A 25,146-nucleotide genomic window follows, 5' to 3' on the forward strand; every position below is an offset into this window, starting at 1 on the left:
TCTAAAAAAAGGTTTCCCTGAAAGCTTCTAGCTTCTCGAAATTCGCATATACTTGATAAAATCTCTCTTTTATAAACTGATATCAAACTATACACCCAAGTAAAAGTGAAAGATGGTGAGCTCAGTCCAATGCCTAGGAAAGGTCTAAGTATCTAAAATTGGATTGATTACTTGATTTGTTCATCGAATTAATAAAAAAATATGGGAAACGATAAAAAGTTGAAGCACGTATAGATATAAAAACCACCACTAACTACAACAATACCAACTAATAAATTAGCATTACCACTTTTGCAGCAGATTGCAACATTTCTGTGCATAAAAAGTTTTCAATATTGCTGACTTACGCAACAATTATCTGAAATGAAATCTGTTGAAGGTGAACTCGGTCGCCGGTAAAAACGAATGAAGTAATTAAGCTGACAAATTATGCGATAAGATAAGCAACTAAACGATCTTGTTGTTGTAGAATTATATGCATAATATTTTCTATTGTTGTTGTGCATATTCTATTCACTGTGCTTGAATTGCATGACGTTTTTGTTGTTATTACTTTACTAAAGCCGCCAATCAGTAAATTGTCGACATCTCTGATGCAGCGCCGATAAAATTTGACTGTTGCAAGTTAGTGGTTGTTGTTTTTCGCAATTTGGGTACGATTTGTTTGTTGTTGTTGTTGTGTTACTCATTTGGCAACAAAGTGTGTTTTGTCGGTTTCTAACTGCCACAATCACCGCTGCTTTTAGCCACTTTCGCAATAGCAACGCGATTGCGGGCGATAAGATTGCCACTAAGCTTGTAATTGCTGCTACTTACTTTGCAAGACGACTGGCAGCGGACATAAGAAGACACACGCACACACATACTACATACACACAAATTTACGCATATACATAAAAACGACCAGCTGCTGGCTTAAATTGTTGTTCCATTGTACTGCCGGCTATTTCTGCTGCTGCTGCTGTTGTTGTTGTTGCTACGCTTATCTGCCGTTTCTTCTCGCTCTTCATCATCGACTTCAACATCTTCGTGCTGACCCAGTTCAAAGCAAGTGGAACGAATTGGCCAACGGCGTGTGGAAAACGAAAATAACAACAACAACAGAAACAGCAAAACCAACAACAATAGCGATGCATAACAATAACTAAAGCAACCAATATAACAACAACAACAATGCCAACATACAAGTTGTCCATTCGTTACAACAACAAAATTAACGTTTTAATATATCAACAGTACCGTTAAATGACTGCTTTTGCCCAATACTTGGTCGCCTCACTTCCGTTTAATGTAATGTTCTCTATTTTTTATGCGGTTCTGTTTATTATAGTTTTTTAAATATACAATATTAAATTTATTTATTTTTTTTGAAATTGAAAAAAAAACATTTTAATTCTTTTTGAATTTTGAAATTTTTTTTAATTTTAATTTTTTTACGTTTTCCTTTTTTATAAATGGTATTCTTTTATTTATAAGAAAAAATGTTAAACTTATTTGTGGCAACAGTTTATTTTGAACTTTTTCCATTTTTTTAATTAAAAATCATAAGTTCAAAACTATTATATACCAACACTTATTTTGAAACTTTTTTTAATTTTTTTTTTGATTAAAATTAAATTTATTTAGTTTTGTTATTATTGTTTTTTTTTTAATTTTAATTTTAATTTTAATTTTTTTGTTTTAAATTTTTCCAGCTCCGCCACTTAAAAAAAAAATTATCTTTCTTTTTGTTATTTCTGTTTCTTTAAAACTTTTTCAGATTTTTTCCAGCGCCGCTCATTAAAATAGCAGTAGCCGAGTGTGGCTAAATGTGTGGAAAATTAGAGAGCATATCAGCAAAAATGGTGAAACGGTCAGTTTTGTGCACTGTGGCGTTGCAAACGGCTAATTTGCATACAAAAATTGTGCGGCAAGTTCTGCGCTTAAGTCTTTTGTTTGGCATACGCAGGTTTTTTTTTTAATATATGTATTTTTTTTTTTTTTTTTTTTTGGTAAAACAGAAATACTGTTATTTCTGCTTTCGCGATTAGCGCTTAGCCTTAATGCCACAATGTCAGTTTCGCGTTGGTCCCAGTGTTGAGCGTGGTCAATCTAAGACACCAGCAATGCCACACTCCAACAGCACCATTGCCTCGCGGCATTTATAACAAAACGAGTTTTGTTCGCTTTTTATTTACATATCTATTTCATTTTTTTGCTGTGAGAATCACATAATTAGTTTGGTAATTATTATTCTACAAATATTTTAGATTTTTTCTTGACTTTGACACTTGAGTAACTTTCGAATGCTTTTGCTAGCCGGCAATAAAAAATTTCAGCCACTTAAGAATATATTATATTTCAACGAACTAGAAGTGAGAGAGCATGTGAAGCTCGATTAAGAGTAGCAAGCTCTTCTCATTGTGTATGCGTGTGTGTTTGTGTGGAGATGCTGTGCAGCAGTATAAATGTGCTCTGCTGACCTAAATTTGGCAGAACTTCGTTTTGGTTTCCCTCATTATTACCTTATTTGTTGCTTTGAATGCAATAAGTTACATGATTTACATGAATTAAAAGCATTTCAAACTTGAATATTTATTTGAAATATATTCTTAAAGCTAACCTTAGATTAAAAAGAACAGTATTCATAGATACCCTTCAACAGTCAATATCAGTAATTTTTAAAACAGATTTCATTATAATATCATACATAATAAACAATATATATGTTATATATATAGTCAACCGAAAGTTTGAAATTATTTTTACATTATGTACGTATATATGGGTCTAGTATGTAATATTAACCTGCCTTTTAGCTCAAGGTCATATTATGGTCCAGAAAAAATATTCTCTGAAATTCTTTAAGATAGCTCACATATTAACCGATGGGCGTGGTTATTATCCGATTTAACCCATTTTCAGACTTTATTAAGCAACGAGAGTGGAATGTTTAAGATAAGTTTGCTTGATATAGTTTTGAAATGACCATGCCCACCTCCATTATTATTTGCGTAAAAAATTTGAACCACTCTCTTCCCTGTGCTCCTCTTTACGAATTTTAGGTGTTGTAGCCGACTTTGTTATAGTATTTCAAAGTTTTTCGCTTATCGACAATTTGTTGGCGTGACAATAACCCGAACTTATTTTTCTAAATTTGTAAAAATTGTCTCTCAATTTCTAAATGGATTATTGTTAAAGGCAAAAGCCAGTAAAACTGATTTTATTTGACCTTTAGCTATACTTGGTTCTCATTTTTTTACGTCTTGCTTATAAATTTTCTGCTAAATATCTGTAAATATATAAATATTTTCTCAAGCCTATCAATTTCGAATACTGTCAAGATCCCCATAATTGTTAAGTCATTTATACTTGTCTAGTTACTTGCGGTGACTAATTTGCGGTTGTAATGAAATGTTTCTATAAAAGTTATTGAAATTCTAGTAAACCACAATCGGTATAGCTTTTGTTGTAGTAAACTCACAGGTTTATATGGTAGTATATGATTTATAAGCTTGTAGCTTGCTTGCTTTGTATTGGAATGCTACTAGTATATGGTTTTCATAGCAAATATTTCAAAGAGATGCAGTCATATTGCTCTAGCGAGCAGGGTTGCATTTGGTATGTGAAAAATACAGAGGGTCAGTGAGAAGTAGTCAAGTTTTCTTAGAATTAAAAGTATTGTAGTAAGAATTTTTTTTATTTAGAATTTTCCAAATTCATTCACATAAAAAACATAGCAATTTGAATTCTCAATAAGTTTATTAAATATTTAGTTCACAATAAACATAAACTCTTTGTGTTGCTAACTCGTCGTAAATATAGAATAGATTTCAAGATAATAATTTACTTTAAATAATTTCTTCCGCTAACATTAAAAATTAATAAATAAATATATAACCTAACTATATTTGAATATCTTATAAACAAAAATTTCGAAATAAAAATTTACAACAACTAAATTTATCATCATTATGACACACGTAATCATGTACAAACTGGTAATTTTTTATTCAGAAGTGGTTGCCAATTAGTTACGCTTTTTTATTGCCGATTTAGGGTTTTAACGTGACACTCCCAACTTTGTAAGCTGATTTTGCATTTTACAAATTTTATTGCCCTACTATTTGTGTGTGATCATTAATAGATTATCATAATTCAATAAGCATTTAATAGAAAGCCAAATTAGAATGAACCTTTTTGCTGAATATGCAAATGAGAATTTGAGCAGTGAGAATAAGAATTATGAGTAGTTGCGAAAATAACACATAGAGAAGCGAATACAAAATTACAAGGAGGTAAAAAATAGAATTACAATTTTCAACCAAAAAAAATAACTGAAACTTAAACAAAATTTTATAAGAAACAATATTTGAAAGCAAAAAACGTAGAATGTTGAAACCTGTTGAAAATTTTGTAAAACACAAGAAAACTAAAATAAATTATGTGTATTGAGAAAACTTACAGTTGAAAATATTTTTGAGCAGGGTTGCCAACTAATTAATTTAATAAAATTACTAAGCAAAATCAATTGATGCAATATGGACATCAAACTGAAAGGATTTAAAAAAGATTCAAATTATAAATACTTTTATGTAGGGTTGCCAGCTATTTGAACACCTTAATGCCACAAAATCACTAAAATATACAAATTTTTTTTTAATATGCGTATAAAACTTAAGGAATTCAAGAGAGCGTATGGTTTAAGAAATTATTTTTGAAGAGAGTTGCCAACTATTAAAAAAAGTCTCATTTGATTAGCTACTATACACTACCACTACAAAATGGGTATCAAACTGAAGGAGTTAAAGAGAGCTTACATCTGAAAGTAATTTTATATGTGGGTTGCAAAGTGTTTCAAAATTTGTTTGATAAAAAATTTATTGTATGAGGCATATTTCATTTTTTTGCAATATGGATATCAAACGAGAGATGTGCAAGCAGGCTTTGATTGTTAATGGTTTGAACAAGGTTGCCAGCTGTTTAATTTATTATTAACTTAAATTACTAACAAATATGAAATATTACACTACAAATAACAAGTTAAAGAGGTTCATGCATGATTTTTGAGAATCATATTTAAAAAAAGGTGTCCAAATATTTGAAAAGTGTAACTCAACCAAATTTATGAAATAAGTTTTATTTTCAATATAAGTATCAAATGAAAATTTGAACTGAAATCTCTAATATTTTTAATTATAATACCAGATTGATCACATTTGCATTTTAGAAAGTAGAAAAATGCAATAAAATTTATTTTTGGTAGCTTAAAAATGTAATTTCAAAATACTAATACTAAAAAAATCCATAAAAATTTATTTTTTAAAATCTCACCACAATGTTTTTTAAATCTGATGATATTAAAATAAAATTTAAAATTTTTCCGTTAATGAAAATCTCCATTTATTTTTATTTTTCAAAAGCTAATGTGAACAAAAATTCATTTTCGATTTAAGTGAAAGAAAATCTTGACATCTTTATATTCTTCTTTTCAAAAATTAATACGAAAGGGAAACCATTTTTTACCAAATGCATATACGCTAATATATGTGCATACTAAAAATGCATGCAGTACCTACAAATATACATAATTACAACACCATAAAAAATCCGTATAAGTGAACTCACTTTTATTTTCCTTTGGCAATTTTTTGCACCTACTCATATTACAATACGATTGTCAAGCGTACACACACACAAAACACCATGTCGCATTACAAACGGCATTATAAGTGACTATGACTTCAAAAAACAACGGTAAAATGGTATGCTTGTAACAGTATCACCGTACTGCGGACACTTGCTAGCGACCAACAGGCAACGCACGCCTTGAATGAACGAGCTGCAGCGACAGAAAAGCGCTTACGGCATCACTGACCAAAGCGAAGTGCGCTTGATCACTGAAAAGGGTGGATTAAAAGAGTGTGCGGAGGAGTCCCTGCTGCTTGTAATATAATCAACACGCCGAGTTGTAAGCGGGCGATTCAATGTGAACGGCTATCAGCCAACAGCCAACAGCCAACAGCCGAGCGCTAGCGGTCAGTCAGTCAACCGACTGTCCCTCAACATAGCAGCTACCTGTGCTACACAGCAATATATGTGTGTATATGAATATATAGAGACATAAATGTGTAGTTGGCCAGCCAGTGCGACGCACTCATTAGTCGGCGTCTTGGCGCACCAACTTGTATGTCCCGGTCCATTTATAGCGACTCACATAACCAATGCGACAAGAACGTGTTCAAGCGCTACCCGCTGACCAAAAGCGAACACCAAAGCTGGCTGTCCATAGTTATGTAGCGCCGTGTGTAGTAGTGCGCAGAGTGTAGATATAGGTGAGCTGCGGCAGCGTGTCTTGGCTACATAATGAACTCTATTCAGGTATTTGCGGGCAATTAATAAACAAAATAGCTGAGATATAACAAAAGCAATGGCAGCACGATATAATAAAGCAACAATAATAAAAACAAAACACACAATAGTGTTGTAAGCAAAGCAAAGTATCAAAAAAGTGACAAGAAATGGTAGCAAAGTAAAAGTGGTGGCGTGCCAAATAAGCAAGAGGTGGCTGTTGAAAGAGGCGCGCACACAAAAGGAAGTAAAATAAAAAATAGTTTCAAATACCGTGTTAATCGAAGCCATGCTTTAATTGTTTATTTTTTTCACTATTTAAAAATTTTTTAATACAACAAAAAAAAACGTTTTCAACCTTCTTCAATTTTTTTTTGTCTCACGTACCCCCATTATCCGCTTTCAGGTATGTAGACACACACACAAGTATATTCACATGCTGCCTTTAATATTTGTCATATTACTTGTATATTAAACCTGACCATTCACAACTTGCTATTTCATTAATTAAGTATCGCAGTCGAGTCAATGTGCCACGCATGCGCACAACGGTAGGCGGCACAAATAGTTCGGTCGCCAGCTGTGTTATGACACACCTCGCGAGCGTATGACGCATGGCGCGTGCTTTCATGCCTTATTAGATGGTGGCGATATGTAAAAATGTAGATTTGCCTTTGAAAATAATGTGACAGGCAATTAGTGAAGGTACACGAAAACCTGACATAAAACATACAAAATTATATGCTCATACAAACGAACATATTATTTATTATATAATGGAGTTACAGAAATTAGTAACTCTATAGTAAATCTAGGCATTCTGTAAGTCAATTCTAAATAGTAAGTAGCTTTCCAATATGTATCATAGTTTCTAGAGTAAGTGAGCTTATGTTATGTTCTTCCGTCGTAATATCAACATAGAGCAGCCGAGAAGTTCATCCGACGGACAACTTATTAAATTTATGAGTTTTTGAACATGGTTAAATCGACTCAGCTTATCATGCTGATCATTTATACTATACACACTTTATAGGGTCTCCGACGTTTCCTTCTTGATGTTACAAAAATTATAGCAAACTTGATACACGATTCAGGGTATCAAAATCGGAGATCGCCTGCTAGCTCAACTAGCGATAACTATGAAGAGCTAATCATGAAGCTAATTAGTCTCTTTCACTGAAATTGTTAATAACTCATGCAATGTTCGAATCAGACTCACAATCAATCTAGTAATTTTCCCAAAAATCGACCAACCCAGTCAAACTGACCACTTACGCCACAAAAAATGCAATTCCCAACTAAATTACCTCATTAAAATAAAATGTTCTGAATTCTGCCACGCGAAATACCTTTGCTATAATGCTTTATGTTGTTATTAATATTGTTTTTGTTTTTGTTTCAATGATTTGCATTATTGTCTATTAATTATCTCCAGTTCTTTTCAACTGTTTATTTTCATGTGGCCTCTCGTGAGTGGGCGATTACGCTTTATGACTTTAAAGTATTACTCATTGAAAACATTTATTTAATTAAATATGCAAAAACGTGCCCCGAAGTAAATACCATTTTTGAATTGTATGGTAATTTAATAATGGTCACGCCACGAAAAATGCTTTAGAACACAAAAAAAGTGATAAAATAATTGCTGAACCAGGGCAATATGAGAGGCAAATCAATTTTTTGTTAATTTTCAATATTAGAAACTTAGAATTATAAATAAAAAATAAAATAAAATAAAAATAAAATAAATAAATAAAAATAAGTGTGCAGGTAAAATAAAAATTAATGTAATTAAATCTCTGGAGCAGCAAAAAAATGTAAGGTAATGAAAGTGGTTTAGTTCTCACTTCAAACAGAAATGTGCTTTTGAACACACGCCGTTCTGTTCAGGGGATCTTTTATATGAGAATATATGGCGCTAAATGATAATTAATAATACTCACATTATTTATAAATCATATAAATACTATAAAATGCCAATACTGGAAGTCTGTAATTAAAAACAATTAGCTTGAGTACTACGTTTTAAGAAACCACTATATTAGTCACCCTGTATAAGTAATTGAATGGTAATCATAAATATGCGATTACTTGCTTGTAGTTGAGTTTAATAGTAAAAAATTACTAAAGAAATAATTATTCAAATTTTATGCTTTTGAATCGCCTAACGGTGCAATATTTCATCAGTACAAGTAGCTTTTAGGTATCATTAAAAATTATTTATGAGAAAGCGATAAACCCACTCATTACAAAAATATTGCAAAACTTTAACAATTTTATTTTCTTAAGCAGCAAATTGAAAATTTGTGTTGTGAAAATGCATTCAATTGCGTAAAGACAAAATAAATATATAAATACAAAAAAATTTTTTTAAGCTATAAAAATCTTTTACCAGCTGAGAGCCCACTTTTAGTTTCAATTGTAATTTGTTACTAATTTTACAGTAATTATTTTTTCCGCACAATTACTTGAACCGTTTGGAGCACTTATTGAACTCGCTTTTGTTCTTAGCCTCTCAGCTTAGAAGACTTAATTGTTATAATTGCTCGCATTGCGTGGCCTTGGAATACCACTCTCTATCATTTAGCTGCACCTTAACTACAGTTATTTCATAAAAATAAATAAAAATAAATATATTAATTTAAACTAATTACAATAACAGATTACATACATATGTACCTACATATACATGTCATACCGTTGAAGAAATCTTACATATATAATATTAGATTTAATGTTTACAGGTCTTTCCAGTTCGTGACATTTCATTTTACACCGTTAGCAAATTATTCTAAATAGCTGCAGAAATAACTTATAGAAGTAGTAGTACCAGATAATTGATTTTACTCTTAAATAGATTTTTACTATTGCTTTATAATTTTAAAACTTAATATATTTTATATCATTAAAGCCCTGTAGTGAGAAACCCCCATAAGAAATGAGGTATCATCCGATGGATGTCGGTTTTATTTGTAATGTTTAGAACTTAGAGCATAAAATACTACCAAATCATTTGGAAAAGAGTATAGAGTATATAAACTAAGTTTTTCGCAATATTGAGTCTTAAGGAAAACAGTAATTTTCCCCGTTTTTCGAAATTAGCCTCAAAAAACGAAATAGAAAATATTTAGTTTCGAATTTCGAAACTGAAACTTACACATATTGAAACACCTTTGCTAATTACGGTATTTAAGTTCCTAAAAAAGTAAAAATATCAGCACCAATCAAATTTTTCTCACATTTCACATTTTGGTCAAACTTAAATGACAGATGTTATAAGATTTCACAATCGGGTTAGTATTCTTGAAATACCTTTTATTTCGAAAATTCAACTTTAATTACTTTTTTTTTAGTATATATTTTAAAATTTTAGAAAAGAACTAGTTTAATTTGGTCCATCCATTACTCTAAACAAAAAATCTATCATTTTTATATTGGGTTATTTATCTAACAAATAACGGTTAATTATACCCAGAACAGGGTATATTAAGTTTGACGCGAAGTTTCTAACATTTCGAAGGAATCCGACCCTATATAGCATGTTACGATACATACATAAATGATCAGCGTGACAAGCTAAGTCGATTTAGCTATGTCCGTCTGTATATAAATAAACTAATTCTTCAATTTTCGAGATATGGATCTGAAATTTTGCACATGTATTTTTTTTCTTCTTAAGAAACTGCTCATATGTCACGAACTGCCCAATCAAAATTAACCTCTTGTAAGGAAAACTTTTTTATTTGACAAGATATCTTCACGAAATTTGGCATACATTATTTTTTAAGTTAACGGTACAATCTACGCATAAATTTTTCAGTTCGGATGGCCGATCAAAATCAAGATTAACATCTTATTATACCCTTTTATGCTATAAGAAATGCATTTGTGAAGGTTATTAAAGTTTCGGGGCAGCCAAAATTACTGTATTTTCTTATGTTTCCTTACATTTTTTCCAGTGTAGTTTGTAAATTTTTTAATAAATGCAGTTCACATGTTGTAACTCCCACTTACGGCCACATATCAAACGGTTCAATTAATTTGCTATGTAAATTTATGCAACAACGCATGCAACAGCACACAATTTTTCCGGATTGTGTTTTTTTTTTTTTACTACACATTACTGTCTTTGTATTCATGCAGTTTTTGTGAAAATTTACTAGCATTGTTTCATTTCGTTTTTTAATTACTAGCTTTATTGTTGTAGCAGACTTTTATGCCGCTAATTGTAAGTTACTGACTCACTTTACTCGGCTGCTGATACACGAGCAAGCATACACACATTTGGTATATATAGACAATGCAGTAAATAAAACCACTATAATGTACTTACGTTCAATCGACTGTCTGTCCAAATGTTGTTCGAACTGTCTATTAAGCGGACGCACAGCGAACGAGTGCACACTGTTGAAGGCATAAAAATGTGCAACACAGTTCGCTTGACGGTTGGTGGCGAATGGGGAGTGTTATTGCCGTGGCAGCCAGTGGCTAATAGCCAGAAATGTAAATGTAGCATAGAATAGGAGAACAGTTGCAATGACAACTTTTTCCATGCAACTATTGAGCCATTGAAGCATTGAATGTTTCGAAACTAGTTTATCGTTGCTCGGGTGTACTTGTATATGTACCTGTTGGCGAGCCACGCATGCGAGTTTATTGTGTCTTACCGTGAACTCAAAATGGGTCAGTGGTCTCGCATGCGATTGGCTTGATTACATAAATTCTATATCGATTTTCATCAAACCGAATCGCCACAATGCACTTTCTAGTGAAGTTAGTTGCGTGTGGCAGACATTTAGAGCTATATATGTATATATTATACATACAAGCAGTAATGCGTGAGATTTATTTGTTAATACTTTTAGCGGCCTTTTTAGTGCATTGAACTGAACTTAGCTGTGGTCTAGGACTATTAATTTGTAGTAAATAATATGTGCTGGACGATACGAAGGGGTTAGTTTGTCATGCTTCCCTTCGTACCACATTTCGGTGGCCATTTGGGTCGAGTTTAAAACCCTTCACTCAATAATTCAGTCACTCACCAAAGGAAAACTTAATAATAATGTCGAGATTAGGATACGTCATGTTAGTAAGCCTTGTTCAGGTTAAAGACCCACTATCTCAGGAATACACCTTCCAACCCGTAACAAAACTAAAATTGAAAGTATCCATGGAAAGTTTTCATCGGATAAGGTTGTCGAAAAAGTATTTCATCGAATTCAATGTCATCCCACATCAAATTTCATCTTTCAATAGTTACAGCAGCTTTAACTGGGCACTACCCGATCGAGATTCATGCGAATTCCACCAGACGCCAGTTGCATACGTTGCTTGGAAGAAGAAGAGATAAAATCATCTTAACACTTCTTTTTCGAATGTTCCGCCTTTACCACATCAAGGCTAAAATAACTCCGATCTCACACTTTTAGACAACTAGTTGAAATAAAGGATATATAAATAAGGATCTAAGAAGATTTGCGATTAGTTCAAATTGTGTTGTCGAGAGTTTTTATCTGGCTTCACAAAGAACTGTATTTACAGTCTAAGTGTGATTCTCGGCCGCCTTAGGGGATAGGCCATCTAACGCCTATACTATTAACTGTTTGAGAAGTTAGTGCTTGTGGTGCTAGCGAATGAAATTGTAGCGCAAAATGCATATCGCCTAAAAGTATGCCTTAGAAGAAATCATATTGCTCGTATCAGTATATTAAATTATTAAGTTTCATTGCAAATTTGACATTTTAAAATAACATATTGTAAATATAAACATCATTTTGCTTTCAGAAATTATTCTTTTTTTTTTAATAAATGGTTAAACTACAATTTAGCGACTCATCAAAATACAAACTTCTTTTTTGCAACCAGTTAAAAAAAATAATGTTCCAACACTTATAGAAATTTCTGATCTATATTTTGTAGCCACTACCGTTGCATAACGCCAATACATTTCATTAAGTTCAATGTCCACTTAACGCCAAACCATTTGTCAACACCTCCCAAGTTCACTGAACTTTATTGCTCTGTGTTTTATGGCAAGTGGTTAGTAGGTACGCCGTTTAGTAACCCAAGTGGTAGTTTTTGTTGTTCTTATGCTGTTTTTATGTTTTTCAACTTCTTCTTAGATTTTAACACATGTTCTGCATAGCTCAACGGCCAGCCAACATAACTTCTGTAAGGTAGATGTTTGGAAGTGTAGGGTTATGTAAGCATTGTCGACTGCCTTTGTTTTTGCCTGTTCAATAGTCGCAACTCTTATCTGCACTCCAGTTTTAAGCACCCAATGTCTGCTCCAAGTACTACTGAGTGTCGCCTTTTTGCTTGTGGTTTTTGTGTTGCCTTTCCATTGGCTTGTCACCTCTAAACGTTCTTTTTTTAGGCTTGTTGCAACATAATTCTTTTTAAGAAGCTATAAAATTATATATTTTACTCCAAAAAATAAAATGACATATCTGTATATATCTGCATTGCTCTCAATTACGGTCAAAGCATGGATTGTTCTTTTTGCAAAATGCAAAATTATAAGCAAAAATAAGATTATAATAAAAATTGAACTGCTTTCAAAAATGGTCAAACTATGAGAATTTTGACATTATTTTTAAATTTTTAAAATTTTTGAGAGAAAAGCTTCTCAGGCTGTAAATTAAAATTAGGTACATACTTTATGTACTAGTAGCTCTGAAAGTATTTAAATTTTATTATTTCTCTCTCTCTACCTCTCCTAATGTATCTCTCTTTCTCACTCTCTTTCTCTTACCATGCGCCAAATATAACTCTTAAATCAAATTTGTTGTTCTCTCCACATAGTTAACTGTTTTCATTAGAAAAGAAATTATAATTCTCATCCAGTTTTATTTAAAAGTTAATCGTGAGACTTTCTTTTACCCAGAAAAACCACATTTTTTTATTCAATAATTATCCAGCTATAAAGCTTGCTTTCCTCAATATTCAAGCATAATTTGAAAATAGCGCCAATAAACTTGAAAGCTTTACTATTACTATTAGTTTTCATAAAGCTTTCTCAGTCACTTAAGTTATCGCTTTCTTTCATCAAGAAACAAACAATGAAATAATAGATCATAATATTATAAATCAAGATTAATGAGAACCTCAATTGAGCACCTAAACTCTTCAAATCACGAGGTCTTTCATATAAAAAAATCTCAGTTCTTTTTGCTATCATTATTTCAAGCAGACTATGCCAGCGGGACCAAGCAGATTACTCACACAAACTTTTATATAAAGAAGCTTCTTGTCAACGCTGTGAACAATAAATTCACATAATCAACTGCCGACAATCACGATGCATTCCCGTGCAGATTGTGTGAAGATTTACACAATTCCATTGCAATTGCACACGAGAAAAGCACTGAAGAATGGTAAATGTCTGAGAAAGCGGTTGGCGTAGCTTTTAATTTGCTTTAATTGTCTTGCAACAATTAAGAAAAAATTCGAAATGAAGAGGTAGCCACTCATTGGAAAAGCAAGCAGGAATGTTAGGAGAGCATATAGATGTGTATGTACAAGTATATACATATGAGTATATATAGCAGAGAAGAGAGAGGCGCAAAATGTATGCCAAAAATGGCTGTAAGACAGTCTGACTACCTTTTAATTAAGTCAAATAGTCTGTCAGCGGAACGGTCATTTGAGCATCCCATCAACGCGTCATAAAAGTTGACAACTAGACCAAATATCAATTAGGCAATGAGTCAGTCACACGACCAGTTCGTCGCTGAATTTGAGTGATTTGGCTTAGCTTTTATGCCTTAACTAATTTAATGAACGAAAGGCTGCACTCACTAAATTTCGACACTTTCGAGGTTTGGGAGTATACATATATGTATGACAGATTCTCATATTATATGCAGCTCTTATGCCTTTTTTAAGTTCAATGTTTTATATATACAGCGAAAATTAAGTGTTCTGCTCTGCTGAGCATTCATTCAAATTCCCACACCAAGCGCGCTCGTTTAAATTTGTAGAGTTGTTATTACTATTTTTATATTAGTATTGATGTTGAAGTAGACTTATTAAAAGAGCTTGAACGTTAGGAATATGAAGGTTAGGCACCTTGATATTGCTAGTATGGTTTTTAATTTTTTATAGCTTCAACAAGATATATTAAGTTTGTTACAATGTTCGCAACACACTAAAGGAGACGTCGGAGACCCTATAAAATATACATATAAATGATCAGCGTGACGAGTTGAGTCAATTTCGCCATCTCCTTCTGTCTGTCCCTCAGTTTTTAAGTTATCGTTTTGTGTACACGCAAAGAAGCTGGTCATTTGTCGAAACCACCGATATCGGACTACTATAGCATATCGCTGCCATACAAACTGTCCGATAAAAATCAAGATAAAGATATTTTATGCTGTAAGAAATTCACAAGCTTCGGTTCAGCTCAAGCTAACGTTTTTTCTTTATTTTGTTTAGAAATATTATATTTTGGGCAAAGCCAGTTTGACCTAACTATATAACTGTTTTTGGTGAAATTCTAAGTTTAATGTTCTCTCCCTGTCTCACTTTGTCAAACCATTCGCAACATGCGAAATTAGAGACCCACTTTTCTATCTTTATAACTGTGAATTCCTTTTCTCTCATAAATATAAATTAGAAGATAATTTTTTTTTTAATTGTTGCTATTTCCTTTTCAACTTTATTGGCTAAAACAACTTTTGACTCATACATAGTTCATAACATCATCCGCTCAGCAGTGCTTAATAAACCGAACCATGCGCATCTGTAATTTTGATGCTGTTAAATGTAGAAACGAGTTAAGAATGCTTTTAGCCAATATACTTTTGTGGTAAAAAGAACTGCAAGCTCTTAAACGACAACAATGAGAACGCTTGTTTCTAGCAATTCAAATCGTTATTAATGAACTCATTTGAGTTGATGAAAAAGGTAATGTGGCTAACTGCTAATGAGTAATAGACTTAGCGATGAAGCGCAAGAGCTGTCAAGGTTGTTCAGTAAAATATAAAAAAAATACTAAAACCATTTATTAATTTTTTAGCATATAATAAATATAAATCTTGGATATGTCGAAGGTGTTAACGCGTCATGAAAAATAACTGCATTTGTGTTAAATATAATGTCAAATTTGCTACAAATTCAAAAAATTATTTTGAGGTTAGAGAGCATAAAAAGAGTTGTTGCAACAATATAATAATTTAATTTACTAAAATACAAATTTAATAAGCACTTACAGCTGCTTTAAAAAAAATCTCTCTGCTCTCCACTTTTCTGTTGTGCTGCGTGCTCTCCAATATTTAGGCTTACTCTCAATTACACTGCGCGAATTTTTCACAACACTGTTTTAGAATTATTATTTTATCACTTTAAATTATTTTCATAAAATTATCTAAGCAATTTTACTGCTTGACATTAATTTTTAAAGCTTCTCTTTATTTCTCTCTTATTTTTCACTTCTTATTTAGTTTATTGTTATTGGAAATTAACAATATTTTTTTCATAAACAGATTAAAAGACTTGACTTTTACACGTTTCAACACTTCCGCCTTCAACGACCCTTCATCACTCACTGAACGGTAATTGAACTTCGTTATATTTGTATGTATTTATGCTTCGTGCACTTTTTGGGTTTCTTATTTCACTCTTTTATTCACTTCCGTTGTGTTTGGTTGTTTTGGAACCTATTATTTTTTCTTGTTAATAAGACTTGACTTTCAATTTCACTAGAATAATGTCGCTTCTTTTAGTTTACCGTGTTGTTTTACCGTGTAGTGGTTTTTTAGTATGTAGTCTCAGCACTGTAAAAAATAAATATACATTTTGAATATAAATTATTATATTAAATTAATGATCTAGCAATATTTCAGTAGCGTAAGTTTATATTTAACTGCATCGGACATATAACTCATTCTGTCAACGATGCCTACATAATTTTTCATATTACACCAAATACTTTGAAAAAGTGGTGCTAGAGTATAAATTAAGACTAATTTGGAGAATAACGTTAATTTTTAAAGTTATCATAACACAATATTCTCCATTTTGTGGTTATTTATTTCATTTCAAATGGCTGCCCTTACTTTAATTGCTTATTAAATATTTTTTTATTCAAAATTGATTAAAACTATTTTCATACTATGTTTTTTATTTATTATTATAAGGAAACTCTGAGTCCCTATAAAATATATATATATACATATACGAGTTTAAATAACCAGCGTGACGAGCTGTAATATCTTCCCGAAATTCGGCAGAAAAAATTCCCTAAAAAAATTGTAAAATATCCGAAGAAAATATTCAGTTCGCACCTCTATAGCATATAGCTGTTATCGATCAATGAAAACCTTGTCCTTGTCCTTGTATCATTTTCACGAAATTTGGCAGACATTATTGCCCAAGGCTACGCTAAAACGTCCAAAGAAATTTTTCAGATCGCACCTCTATAGCATATAACTGTCATACAAACTGAACGATTGAAATCAAGTTCTTGTATGGAAAACTTTTTTAGCTGGCAAGATTTCTACAAAATATTTGGCATGGATTATTATCTAACCATTGCTACAATATCTGATAAAATTTCCAGATCGAACGACTATAGCATATAGCTGATATACAAACTGAACGATCAGAATCAAGTTCTTGTAAGAAATTTCATTTATTTTTTAGTTGTAAAGGGTATTCTAGTTTCGATGCAGCCGTAGTAAATGTTTTTTCTAGTTTTTATTTTATTTTGTTTTCTTTTTTGAATATTTTAATATTTTCGCAATTATCGCTGTATATTATTTTTGACTTTTTAAACTAAGTTTTGCTTTACTTTCACTACTTAACATTAGTTTATTTCGCTAAAATATTATTCACTTCAACTTTCATTAATATGTATAATTAGCTAATTACCCTTGTACAGGCATTAATGGTAAGTACCCATATTTTTTCTACTAATGAGTGCAATTATTCGCCAAGGATTTTTATAAATTTAGCTAAGCCTTTCCTTACAGAAATATCTACATATACTATGTATAGTTAAGCTACAAAACGTTTCATTCCATCTTTCTTGACGCTTTCGAATTTTTCAAAATATTAAAATAAATTAATACCCAAACACCCAATATATTTTTATGCGCCCATTTAGCGTTAATTTTCTAATATTTTCCATATTTTAACTGCTTTTGGCAAAAATAAATTTACTGATCATAAAACTTTTCGAATTTTCACTTTCACAACACCGCAGCAGCAAAGCTTTATTGGCACATAAAAAATCAATTAGCGGCAAAAAATTTTAGCCACAAAATATACTCAACATAAAATAACGGTTTAAAGTACAAATATTAAAATATTAAGCGAAAAGATAACAGCGAGCATAAATTAACACCCAAAAGCGGCTAAATGACTTTATCAGTCAAGTAAAATGTTTAAGCAACAATTTAAAGGCAATTAAGTTATTTAGCGAAAATTATGCCGCAAAGCCGGTGTGAAAAATGATTAATCACGTTGTGGGAACATTTCAAATTATTTTATTTCAATTATTTGACTTGGCGCGCACGCGAGCTGCGCCGTCGACAATTTGTAAATTTCACGCTTGTTGTTGTATTTGTTGTTGGCATATTATGCACATTCAATTAAAAAATTAATTACGCACATTTAAACACTGGAAATCTTTATGCGCACACAATTATTATTTCACTTCGATAGTTTTTGTTGTTTCTTTATAATTTTTTTGTTGCATGCAACTTAAGACATTGCAACAAAACGCATTGCAACGACCTCACAACAGTGCGTAATTGCTTGCCAGTGAATGCCTCAGACACTATTGTTTTCCATAAGCGATTTGCCATTGGCGATTGCCATGCGCCGATTGACGGCCGAGGCTTTAGCGCTTGGCGATTGGAGATACATAGTTGGTAAATTGGCCGCCGGCGTTCAACGACCGCAACGCAGGTATTTTCACATTTAGCCGCAATTTTTTTTTTTACGCACAATTAGCAGCTGCCGGCAAATGGCATTCGTCGACCGAAATAGGCTCACATTTGAAAGGCGCGTAAAAATAGCCGTGCGACAAAATATCCGCCGTTGACCGACCTGCACGTCAGTGAAGGCTTCTTGTTTTTTTTGGTTTCAGATAGTTCCGGGTTATTTAGACACAACAATTGTGCGTGTACTTATTGGTAGCTGCACTTGAGTGCGCTGAGACTAGTGGCGCTAAAAATACTTTCGGTTTCTTAGGATTTTAAAAAAGTTGTATGTATCTCGAATGTACTACTTTTTGAAGTTATCATCAGTTATATGGGACAAAAGCTGCGAAACTGACCCGACATCATCTTGGGCTTACTTATAAGACTTGGCTCACACTTTGCTGTATGAAAGTTTGGAACCCAAGCTATCGCCTGTGCTTCCTTATTTGACTACCCTTTGATATATATATTTAGAAATCCATCTGGTTTTCAGATATTATAGAAATTATAAATTTATTATATATCTATATTTTTCGTTACTTTTGACTAGTTCTCGAAATCCCAAAAATATTAAGGAATTTCTATAACATTAGTGCCGGAATCCCGAAAATGCATGCTTTCAAAATGTACAAGTTTAAAAGCAGAGTATTTTATTCACTTTGATCTTTTTTGCTAACTTACGAGTCCCAAAACCCCGAAAATGTTTAGTGTTGCAATATTATGAGTCCCGAAATCCCGAATTTTTTTTTTTCAAATTTAGTGAAATTTTTGAAATTATGATATAATAGCAAAGAGAAAATCTTCGTGAATCCCGAAATGCCGAAAATGTATGTGATGGTGTTAAAAAAATATTCGTTATTTTTGATAGCTTTTGCAAATTTCCGAAATCCCGAAAATGTGCAGTATTGTAATATTATATGTAAGTGCCGAAATCCCGAAAATTTATGCATTCAAAAATGTACACGTTTAAAAAATCAAATATTCGAAAAATTTTTTGCAAAAATACCGTAAATGTAATATTATCTGGTCTGAAAACCCCTACATATTTGTTTTCACTAATTTAGTGAAATTAATAACATCGAAAAAATTTAACAAAGATAACATTTTTGTGAATCCTGAAAATTCCAGATGTTACAAAAATGTTCGTAATTTTTGACAGTTTCTGCAAATCCCTGAAACTCTTTAGTGTTGCAATATTATACAAGTTTAAAAAATTAAATATTTTTTTAATTAAAAAATGTTTGCAAAAAATTAGAGTTGCAATATTATGAGTCCCGAAATCCCGAAAATATTTTTTCGCAAATTTAGTGAAATTATTAAAATTAAAACAAAGAACAAATGTTTTTCACTAATAAAAACCAAACGTACATATAACATTTTTAAAATTCGCTATACAATACTTGCATGCATAAATATGTACATATAATATATACATGTGTATGTATATATATATGTTTATATATGTATGTATAATACATGTAAAATATATATTTGATTTCTTTATGTGCTACATTATTTATTTCTTTTCGATCACGTTTACTTAGTCATAGGTCAACCGTAATAAGTACACAATACAACAACAATAATAGAAAATCGATGGAGCTGCACTATGGGTGTCTATGTATGTACGTATATCAGTCACATACCAGCATGCGACAAGAGCATACACCATAATGTAAATGTTGCAGTTTGTGAAAGTCGTCAACTACAACAACAACAACTATCACATGCAGACAGTCATTAGTGCAGCGGAATGACGAAGTCAAAGAAGAAAATGGCAGAAAAAACTTAAATTGGCGATTTTGTCAACGCACATTGAACTTGATCGAACGGTAAATGTGTTGTGGCACGAAGCGTGTGAGGGTAGTAGCACGCATGATGGTCACAGTAGCAAAAACAAAAAAGAAAGAAGTAAAGAATTGAAGTGAAGTACAAAGATAATAAAAAATGCAGTCAAGAGGCCGAATAAACGCGCCTATCTATATATTTACGAGTAGATATGTGTTTGTGTTTGTACACATATGTATGTATTTATGTTTGAACTTTGTAGGCAATAGAAGAAAACGCGCATAAAATAAAAGTTCCACACCGAAAGCAGCAGAAAAACTGTGTCCAGCGCTTTTTATGCGCATCCGTGGATGCTGCTCATCAAACGGCACATGCTACGGTATACAAACACACATATACATGCATACTCAATTGTGCACACACACAGCGCAGCTCAGTAAAAACCAAAAACGAAACCAACAACCGACCCGACAGCACTGTAACTACATTAATTTACAGTTACTTGCAGCAAGTGGCCTGCACTTGCCGCTAGTGTGTGGCGTATATAACAGTGAAATGCAACGAAAAAAGCGTAAAAGAAATCAAAACATGATTCTTGAATAAGCAGCAAAAAATAAATTACAATAAACAAGTTCAGAACTTTGGCTGTGTACACAGTGGCTTTGGGCATCAGACATTAACAAACTTAGGATCGATAATTTTATCTTTTAGGGTTGCGGCGGAGCCATACTATTTATAACCTGTCGCTACGGTCTTCAATAGTTATCGAAATAAATAGCGATAGATATATCGAAATGGGGATCGATAAATTTATCGGTTGAGGTTTCCTAGTAGCCATACTATTTGTACACAGTGGCTTTGGTTATCAAACATTAACAAAATTAGGATCGATAACTTTTTGGCTGAGGTTTTAGAAAAGCCATACTATTTCTAAACAGAGTTTACTAAGTTTGCCATGTAGCCTGCAAACAAATGATCAACGTGACGAGTTGAATTGAATTGAAGAGATATGTTCGTGTGTCCGTCTATCCGCATTGGCCTAAAATTTTACGCTCCTTCTTTTCTCCCTAAGAAGCCGCTCACTTATCGAATGGCCGATATCGAACCACTATAGCAAATACATAGCTGCCATATTAACGAGCTGATCCAAATCAAGTTCTTGTATGAAATACATTTTTGTTTGACAAGATATCTTAACGAAATTTGGCTGGAAATATTTTTTCGGGCAACGGTAGAATCTCTGAAGAAATCGTTTAAATCGGCTCACTATAGCATGTAGCTGCCATACAAACTAAACGATAATACTCATATCTTGTATAGAAAACTTGTGTGTTTGTAAGGGTGTTTTTAATTAAAATTAAATTAATTTCTTGCCATTTCATATCATTTTATTTCAATTTCAATTTATTTCACATAATTTAATGCAATTTCTTTCCGTTTCCACCTCTCCGCTGCCCTTGCAAATCAGTCGCGGATTATACGGCGAATTGGCGATTTTTTTCGCTTTCTGCAAATTTATCGCAATCAAGTGGCTACAAATATACGCATATATACACACGTACACTTAATTTCGCGCTTCTTGCTTTCTTCCTTGTACTTGGGCTATTCCGCATTGCTTTGCGATATATGCGATTTGTTTGTAATTTTTTTTAGATTTTTTCTTTTGATTTGCTGCGCTAATGTTGTTGTCGTTGTTGTTATTAATTTGCCGGAATTTTTACTGTTAGTGCTACCTTGTTGCTGTTGTTTTTGTTACTGCAATTACTTATATTTGCTTTTGTTGTTGTTGTTGCTGCTTTCACGCTTGTCCACACACATCGATATAAGTGAATGGTGAACGGAAAGTGGTTAGCGGTGATTTTTTCTTTTGCTTTTTTGTGCATTTTTCTGCATCGCCACGCGCTATCGCAGCAACGGCAACAACAAGCCCGAGACACAAGTCACTTGCTAAATCGTCTGCAACAACATCAACATGCAACAGCATCAACGACAGCAACGCAAACTAACTGCCGCATAGCAGCAGAGAAATCTTTTTAATGGATTTATCAATGCGCGTCCCGGTCTCGGTCTCGTCGCGGTCGCGGTCACCGGTATTGTGTGGCAGTCTGGCCGGATCTGTTGCTGCGAATGTTTATCGCCGTGGAAAAAGTTGCCAATAAGAAAAGTGTTTGCCGTTAACGATGCTGTGGCTCCTTATTGTGACTTTGGCAAATGTTGCTGGCAGCAAAAGCGTGTGGATCCATTGATACACACCGCTCTACCGATGCCTTGTATATTATTCACATATTTTCGAGCAATATTTCAAATTTCTAACAAAAGATTTTTTACACAGATTTGTTTCTCATCTCTAAATGGAGGTTAGATCTACGTTGAATGATCAGTAAGCTCTTAAGATCATTATTTTTAGGAGTTGACACTAACTTCTCTTAGCATGGACAAACACCACAACTCAGTCAAGAAAAATTACAAGTACTAAGTTTTAAAATTAAAATTCGAAAAATAATAGTAAAAACCACAGATCAATCGGGAATGTTTTTACAAAATCACCAAAAACGAATCGCATGCCAAACGAAAGCCTTTAAAAGTCAAAACCAAAATTAGCGAAAAAATAATCTTGTATTTTTGTGTTAAGAACCATGCTAAGCCAAGTCAAGCACCAAAAAATAATAATAATAGAGATTTTATGAGCTTCTACCATATAGGCCCTTCCGATAGTAGTAAAATACGGAGAATTAATCGAAGAAAATTAGATCAGTAAATTTTTACTATATCGCAAGACATCATGAACAGGAAGGAAGCTGTCATTAATAATCAAAAAAAAATTACAAAAATTGTATATCAAATAGTTAAAGGACAATCTTACCTATCTTAATTAACTACTAAGGAAAAAATGCAAACATTTCACTACAGACGCTTAGACGAAATCTGGTTCAGATACTTTCACTGAAAGGATTCAAATGGCACTTCAAGGCTATCAAACACTATCCATTCAATAGTTTTCTCCAAACCCTGTTTGTTCAGCTCTTAAATTGGATACATATAGCCAGCTAGCGTTTTCTTTTGTTAGATTATCGTTATTTTAAAAGATATCCACAATCAAAAAACTCTAAACTACAAACAGTTAGGAATGTTGATTCAAAATGCTCTGAACGACTAAGAGAAACCTTTTCATAGCAGAAGTCTGGAATATCTAACAATATCTTCGAAATCTATTCGATTTTATTAGCTAAATTCATTTTCGTTGTGTTCTCATAGTTTATAACGATACTTTCTTATCACTTCTAACAGTTTTCATCCTTCGTTGCTCATAAATCTTATTATTACATTTTAAATCGCAAAATACGTGCCAATTTTCTACTACTTCTAGAGAATTTATTACTTTAAGAATAGTTTAATTTTTATGACTTAAGTATTTTTAAATAATTACTTAGGGACAATCTTTGTCAGCGTTCTAACATAACAAATCACTAGTTTAACACTACAACACTTAATACTTTAGACTCAGATACTGAGGTAATTAAATGATGTGCTATTAGTTTTACTTGCCAAAATATCTTTTAGGTTAGAAATTTTAAAACCAACGCGGTGAAACGCAAAACAAGATGACCTTCACAATTGCACTTCTTATAGCATAAAGGAGTATAAAAAGACTTGACTATCTTGATATTGAGCAGTCGGTTTGTAGGGCAGCTATACCCCTTAGTGGGCTGATCTGAACAATTTGTTTGGAGATTGCATCGTTGCCTTGGGCAATAAACTATGCCAAATTCTGTAAAAATATCTTGTCATATAAAAAGTTTACCATACCAGGAATTAAATTTTATCGGTTAGTTTGTATGTCAGCCATATGCTATAGTGCTCCATGCTAAATCAACTCAGTCACGCTGATCATTTATATATAAGTATATCGTATATCGTATAAGTATATCGTATATTTTTTTACATTGTGGTTAAGTTATTGATTTTTTGATATAAAAGAATAAACAAGACAAAGTTTGATATTTAGACATTAAGCCAAGTTAAACAAATTATATTCTATATTTTTTAAACAAATTATAGCAAAAAAGGTAAATTAACACTTAAGTACTTCAACTCGAGTATTTCGTTATTGGCTTTTTTAAGCCTTGCTTTTAGTTTTCCATTTTGGTTTTTTGATTGTATATTAATTTTTTATTTTTTTAATACTTTAATAATTTTTTAATATATATATATTTTTTATACAAAATTTTTGCTCCATTTCATTTATATAAAAATATTTTTTTATTATTTATTTGTTTTTGTTTTTTTTTATTATTTATTATTTTTTTTTAATATTTTTTCCTTTGTTTATTACACAATCTTGTGGGTTTTTGTTTATTTCGTACTTAAATGCTTTTAGATCCAACTTCACTTCAATTCCCCTCTTCCTTCCACTTCACATCACAACAAATGCTAAAAAAAAATCACTTAATGACACCATAAATTATGCGAATTAATATAACGACAAAATGAATACAATTTCCATTACACACATACAGGTTCGTTATGCTGAGCACCGCAAAAATTGGTTTAAAACGCGAAATTCATTAAAACGAAATTGTGTCAAAAACAGAGCACAGAAAATTAACAAAAACAACACGCACAACGTTTCGACATATTTTTAAACGCAAACAATATGCATATATTTATATAAATTGTATATACTATATATTAAAGAGTAGTGAATATTTGTTAAATGTAAGCGAACGACGAACGCGTGTTGCACGCCCAACATACCAAACTCTAACTGCGCGCGGCGACCAAACAAAACTCAGCTCAAACGCTAGCAACGTATTATTACAGGCGCTACTCACCAACACTACCAACAGCTGCTTGACGCGCGTCGCACTTCGCACACCGCGGGCCGCCATATGACCAAGCGATTTGTTGGCTAGCCGGTTTGCTTGGGTTGTTACTGGACAACGGGCTAACAAAACGTATCAAAATGTATGCATGTGTGTGCGCGTAAAAGTCAGCGACAGCGATTCTTCGCCAGTCGAGACATTTAAGCAGCTTAAGAAACGAGTTAGCTAACAGCCGGTTGCTAGCGCGCTAGCCGTATGTGTACGGAGCGGCGCATCGC

General features: G+C 32.5%; 1 protein-coding gene across 2 annotated transcripts in view; it reads right to left on the reverse strand.

The window, feature by feature from the left end:
• bbg (big bang) overlaps positions 1-24,750 on the reverse strand; it is a 277,715-nt gene extending 252,965 nt beyond the window's left edge. The window contains exons 1-2 of one of the 2 annotated variants that reach the window (XM_070111947.1): positions 24,561-24,750; positions 15,543-16,106 (exon numbers count right to left, since the gene is read on the reverse strand). The gene's annotated coding sequence lies outside the window, so the exon portion shown is untranslated. The remainder of the gene's footprint in view (positions 1-15,542; positions 16,107-24,560) is intronic. The other variant, XM_070111946.1, reaches the window with a different exon arrangement.
• Positions 24,751-25,146: the final 396 nt, after the last annotated feature.

Source organism: Bactrocera oleae, chromosome 6, assembly GCF_042242935.1.
Source record: "Bactrocera oleae isolate idBacOlea1 chromosome 6, idBacOlea1, whole genome shotgun sequence".
NCBI classification, from domain to species: domain Eukaryota; kingdom Metazoa; phylum Arthropoda; class Insecta; order Diptera; family Tephritidae; genus Bactrocera; species Bactrocera oleae.